This window comes from Camelus ferus, chromosome 11 (genome assembly GCF_009834535.1).
Source record: "Camelus ferus isolate YT-003-E chromosome 11, BCGSAC_Cfer_1.0, whole genome shotgun sequence".
Lineage (NCBI taxonomy): Eukaryota > Metazoa > Chordata > Mammalia > Artiodactyla > Camelidae > Camelus > Camelus ferus.
The window spans coordinates 48607513-48612932 of NC_045706.1; the positions used below are offsets into that span (position 1 = coordinate 48607513).

A 5420-nucleotide genomic window follows, 5' to 3' on the forward strand; every position below is an offset into this window, starting at 1 on the left:
GGCTGTTTACACAAGAGAAAAGAACAGGCCACGTGACGTGCCTGGGACTGCGCTGCCGTGCCGCCTGGGATCTGTAGTTTGAATTTAAGGGATGAAGATGAACCTTTCTTTTCATGAATTAACAAAAACTGTCCGTTTTCACACACCTCAAATTGGCCATCTCTTCATCTCCTATATATTTTTTATCTTCTTCCCTTTTTTTTTAAGGGATAGAAGAAAACTCGAAGCAATTTGAAGTAGTAAAATCTTAGGATTTGATAAATATGAGTAGTGGGCACTTTTCTGAGTGTTTGGGATATTTCATAATTTTTAAAAATAGTTTATTTAAGCGTAGAAGGAAATCTGCAGTCTTGCATACCTGAGACTGAGTAAATTTTTATTTATCTGATAATTCATGCATGTAACAACTATTTATTGAGGACCTAGTTCATGCCCAGCACAATCATCAGAAAAGGTGTGGTAAACAAGTCTTAGTTCTTAGGGAGTTTACCTTCTGAAAGAAGGAATCAGACAAGATACATGCAAACAAACAGTATCATTTAAAATAGTGATTTGTGCCATGAAAGAAATAAAACTGGCTAATGAGAAGGAGAACTGTATGAAGACAGGGGTCAGATGGCTGTGCAGTTTCTCCTGGGCTCTCTCCACACTCAGGAGTGTGACAGGCCTAGGGTATGTCCAGCAAGTGTGTGGTTTAGTTCATTGTGGCTCTAAGAAATGTAGGATTTAAAGAAAGTGAGTGGTCCAGGATACATTTAACTGCCTTAACCCTTTAAGTGCCTTCATAAAGTGTCACCTTGAAAAAAAAAACTTTTCCATTGAATTCACCCACATACATCTTTTTTAAGGTTTATTTCCAAAAAGAAATAAAACAGTAAAGCACCATTTTTACTAATCCTTCATTACATATTATTTCTTGCTAAAAGTTTGGTATAGAATTTTAAAACAAATGTCAGACACTTCCAATTTTCGGCTCCTACAAACAATACTGCACTGAATACTCTTGTTCTTAGGATCTTTCACTCATGCTGGAACGTTTTTTTAGAAAACAAAGTTAACATGTACTGTGTTATTAGGGATTTATTGAAAGCCTATTGGATACATACTAGCACAGTATCTGTAGTTTTGCTTTTTTTTTTAAGAACGCTATGATAATTTCTTTTGCTCCCCCTACATCTTGTTACTTCAGTTTTAGCAAAATTATTATTACATGTAAGCATAATGTATGTGACAGAATAAAACCAACTAAAGGTTTTCACACCTTTCCTCAATAACCTAAAATTAGGCAATTCTAGAAATAGACTACATCTGCATCATATTGTATTATCTAACATATTATTTACCTAACTGTGGCCTACATTTCTGACACCTTGGCTCTGAATGGCTCCTCTCTCCTTAGTGTCATAAGCTCACAGCACCCCTTGGGATAAGGGTATTGATTAAAGAGAAAGAGCTCATAATTCAATAAGCACCCAATTGAAGATGTCCTTTATATTGTGATGTTAGATTTATGCAGGATTACTGGTTATTTTCCTCATTTTGTTATCTCCACATTTATGTTCACTGTCAGAATTCAATAAAAAGCTCTTTCTCGTCTTGATTTAAGCCTTTGGGATTTTGTTATTTTTTAATAATAATGCTGATGTGATGAGATCACATCCTCAAAATGAAAATGTTGAGTTTGATCAGGCCCTTGATGAAAATGCTTGCAGTGTGATTTTACACTCAGAGAAAAAGTGCCCAACCAGTCCTCATGTTTGTCCTATTATAAAAACTAACACGAATTTCACATTTCTGTTTTCAAATTTTTTTTATTTTCATCACTGTTGTATATTCTCATGTGTTTTAGCCTTTTTTTTAAGGACACAGTATTCAAAGGTTTATACCAAAAAAAGCCGAAGACTTGCTTCATATCTCCTTCTGCCTATAAGCAAATACTGTAAAACATTTTAGCTATTTCTTCTTATACTTTTCACCATTTTTCTAAATGATGTTTATATTTCAAAACTTCTTTTAAGTGTAATGTATTGCACCACAGCATCCACACTAAATCCTTGATCAAATAACAGCAAAATGGCAAGAATACATCATCCAGACCTGATTAAAAACCAAGTCTAAATTTCACCAATGAGACAATCAAAAAAAAAATGTTTGGGGCCATATTTGTATATACTATATATGAATATAAGGTATATATTATATATAAAATAGTCAAATGCCTATAAGTAATACTTAACTTCCATTATTTAGTTATATATGAAATGATCAAATGACCTATAATATTCAACTTTTTAAATTTACTCAATCTACATATTTAAAATAATATATTATGTGGCTTAAAGACTTAAACTTAAGATAAGACACTATAAACCTCCTAGAAGAAAACACAGGCAAAACAGTCTCTGACATAAATCTTAGCAATGTTCTCCTAGGGCAGTCTACCCAGGCAATAGAAATAAAAGCAAAAATAAACAAATGGGACCTAATTAAACTTACAAGCTTTTTAGTATATGTGCTGCCAAAGCGAGCGTTAAACTTACACGCTTTTGCACAGCAAAGGAAACCATAAATAAAACAAAAAAGACAACCTACTGAATGGAGAAAATACTCGCAAATGATGCGACTGGCAAGGGCTTAATTTCCAGAATATACAAACAGCTCATACAACTTAATAACAATAACAAAAAATGACCCAATCCAAAAATGGGCAGAAGACCTAAACAAGCAGTTCTCCAAAGAAGACATACAAATGGCCAACAGGCACATGAAAAACTGTTCAATATCACTAATTATTAGAAAAATGCAAGTCAAAACTACAATGAGGTAACACCTCACACCAGTCAGGATGGCCATCATTCTAAACTCCACAAACGATAAATGCTGGAGAAGGTGTGGAGAAAAGGGAACCCTTCTACACTGCTGGTGGGAAAGTAGTTTGGTGCAGCTGTTATGGAAAACAGTATGGAGAATCCTCAGAAAACTAAAAATAGACTTACCATATGATCCAGCAATCCTACTCCTGGGTATATATCGAGAGGGAACTCTAATTCGAAAAGATACATGCACCTCAATGTTCATAGCATCACTATTTACAATAGCCAAGACATGGAAACAACCTTAATGTCCATCAATAGATGACTGGATAAAGAAGTTGTGGAATATACAATGGAATACTACTCAGTCATTAAAAAGTATAAAATAATGCCATTTCCTACAACATGAATGGAACTGGAGATGGTCATTCTAAGTGAAGTAAGCCAGAAAGAGGAAGAAAAACGCCATACCATATCACTTATATGCGGAATCTTAAAAAAAAGACACAAATGAATTTATTTATAAAACAGAAACAGACTCACAGACACGGAAAACAAACTCATGGTTGCCAGGAGGGAAAGCGGGTGGGAAGGGATAAATTGAGAGTTTGAGATTTGCAGATACTATTATATAAAAAATAGATAACAACAACTTTATACTGTATAGTACAGAGAACTATATTCAACATCTTGTAGTAACCTATAATGAAAAAGGTATGAAAAGGAATATATATATGTATATGTATGACTGAAACATTATGCTGTGCACCAGAAATTGACACACTGTAAACTGACTATACTTCATTGAAAAAATAATAATATATTACTGCAAAATCATATTAATTTAGGAAAAGTGCTATTCTTCCATTATATGAGAAATTTTGTAAGATTACAGGTATGAGGCATCAACCTTTTCTAAAGGATGAGTTGGGGAAAAACTTTGCTTTATATTTGAACATACATAATACTTTTCTCAATTTGGGAATTCTACTTCAACCATTCTTAGCTTTTAAAATCATTTTCATAAGTTTTTCTCTTTTTTAAGTTTTATATTGATTAGAAAAGTCTTCAATACTTATTTAACAAATATTAGCAACCTTTTTGCAGTATCGTTCAGAAAAAACAATAATACAAGATAAGCATATGTTTTGAGAAAAGTTAGAAAACTGCTTATTTATTTCTATTCTTTTCCCCAAAACTAAGCTTTAAACCTGCCACAGCATCTCATGGTAGGATATATACAAATATATATATTTTTTTTAATTTTAAGGTTTTCTTTTTTTTTTTCAGAGAAGAAGCCAGCACGATCAGCCCACCTGGCAGGAAACCCTTATACTCATCAACAGGAAAACATGGTGTATGTGTGTTAGGGGAGGATCCTTCTTAGGCAGTGAATGCACTACAGCCTCAGACTACCTCATGCCTGGTCACTGCCAGTCACTTAAGGCTGTCCTGTTTGGAAGGACCAAGTATGGATCCCCTGAACAGGAGGAAAACCTTGCAACTTTTCCTTTGCCCTCATTACCAATGGTCAGGGCATGGACAGCCTGTAATCTCTTCCAGCACGGGCAGTAAAGGACACAGAACTGCTAAAATTGGAGACCAGGGTCAGAAGACCACAGCTGTCGCAGAACCTACTCTCATTCTCCTCTTTTAAAGTCTCACAAAAACCAGCACTGAGCCAGGCACAGAGGGCACTCAACAGACACCAGGTGCCAGGAGGCATCTGAAAGGTGGGGGCAGGGAGGAGGTCTGGGAAAGCTCCAGAATTTGAAAGGGACAGGATGAACCCTTAAACACGGGGAAACACTTTCAGCAATTCCTCTCCCCGCACTACCAAGGACCAGTGCACAGGCAGCCCACGATCACTTTCGAATGCAGGGGAGTAGGGTATATTTTTAATGGTCATTGGGTTTGTCTCTCTAATGATGAAGGTAATAAAAATCATGCTGGGACCACTTGCTAATATTTTGAACAAATGATAAGTGATAAAGCTAGAGCCATTCCTCCTTTTACCAAAATAAATTACAGATAACCAAATAACTCAGAAGCCATAGAAAAAATTTAATGTGACTACATAAAAATGAAACACATGTGTGTGAAAAAAATACACAAGCAAAACTGGAAGGTAAATAACGTACAAAGAAAAAAGTCTCGATACAACACTGTAATTTGACTATACTTCAATAAAAAAATATTTTTTAAAAAAGTTTCAATTCCCAGGACAAGCTAACTTTCCTAATTTACAGAAAGTGCAGACAAATTAGTAAGAAAAAGATTAGCAAGCCAATAGTAAAACTGGGTCAAAAACATGACTACTTTCAGAACTATAAACAGCCAATAAACATATTTTATTCAATAAACATATTAATAAAAGTGCAGCTTCTTTCATAGTTATAAAACTGCTAATCACTCAAAGGAAGATAAATTGTTCACCTCTCAGAGAAGAAAAATTTCTAGTTTGATAATACCCAATGCTAGAGCAGAAGTGAGGAAGTAAACACCTTCATACATTGTCAGGTAAGAGTGTAAATTGGTACAATTTGGCAATTTGGTGGTACTTATCAACTTTTATGAAGCATGTATCTTGTTGACTGGACAATTTTT

The 5420-nt window shown here is 34.6% G+C and overlaps 1 non-coding gene across 1 annotated transcript; it reads right to left on the bottom strand.

Moving 5' to 3' along the window:
• Positions 1-4564: 4564 nt before the first annotated feature.
• Positions 4565-4696, bottom strand: LOC116667423. The gene has a single exon (XR_004324300.1). It is a non-coding gene; the product is annotated as a small nucleolar RNA SNORA71 (small nucleolar RNA).
• Positions 4697-5420: the final 724 nt, after the last annotated feature.